Here is a 1,177-nt window from a genome sequence, read left to right on the forward strand (position 1 = left end):
AGCAAGAAAGAAAAGAAAGCAAGAAGAAGAAAGAAAGAAGAAGCAGAGAAAGAAAGAAAGAAAGAAAGAAAAAGAAAAAGCAAGAAAGAGAAAGAAAAAGAAAGAAAGCAAGAAAGAAAGAAAGAAAGAAAGAAAGAAAGAAAGAAAGAAAGAAAAGAAAGAAAGAAAAAGAAAGAAAGAAAGAAAAAAAAAAAAAAGAAAGAAAGAAAGAAAAGAAAGAAAGAAGAAAGAAGAAAGAAAGAAAGAAAGAAAGAAAGAAAGAAAGAAAGAAAGAAAGAAAGAAAGAAAGAAAGAAAGAAAGAAAGAAAGAAAGAAAGAAAGAAAGAAAGAAAGAAAGAAAGAAAGAAAGAAATTGCTCCAAAAGAAAGAAATTGCTCCTGGCAGGCCAGGGAGATCATATGGGAGGCTGGGGATGATAGAACCTGGGTTGTTCCAGATCAGCCACATGCAGGGCAAATGCCCTACCCACTGTGCTATCGACACTTCTTTCTGCAAGTTCATTAGTCCTTTCTTTTGTCAGCTAAACTCTGTTATTTATACCCCACTGAAGTTTTTTATTTAGTTGCTGTTTTCCCATCTCACGAACTTCTGCTTTTCCTTTTTACTATCTCTTTTTATCTTTTAGCTCACTGAACATATTTAAGACAAAACATTTAATATCTTTGAGAATTCCAGTAGTTTAGAGTCCTTAGCATGGCATCTGTCAAATTATTTTTCACCCTGAATGGATTGTATCTTATATTTGTGTTCATGTTAATAGTTTGTGTTTTATGTTATGGTAACTCTAAAGGCAGAATTCTCATAAGGGGTTGCTGGTTTTTACTTACTGAAAGCTGAGAAAATACACCTGTTAACTACTCCAAACTATTTTTGCAGTGTGCGTATTCCTTGTTTTGTGCAGTTCCCATTTTTCTATTCTGTGATAGTTGCAGTCAGTCAGTATCCCAACCAAAGATTTTCTTAATCTCCTATGTTCCCAAATAGGTGAAAGGACTGAAAGTAGAGGAAGGAACACTGAGTTCCTTTAAATCTGAGAGATGCTTCAGCACATGAATGGGATGATGATTCAGGCCAGCTCATAATTCTAGTAGAGGGACAGATTCTTGGAATTCCCAACATCGCAACTCCTAATGACATCACCCAGTAGTAACTGATTTTAATTTAGAAACCAGGCAAA

This window comes from Suncus etruscus, chromosome 10 (genome assembly GCF_024139225.1).
Source record: "Suncus etruscus isolate mSunEtr1 chromosome 10, mSunEtr1.pri.cur, whole genome shotgun sequence".
Classification (NCBI taxonomy): domain Eukaryota; kingdom Metazoa; phylum Chordata; class Mammalia; order Eulipotyphla; family Soricidae; genus Suncus; species Suncus etruscus.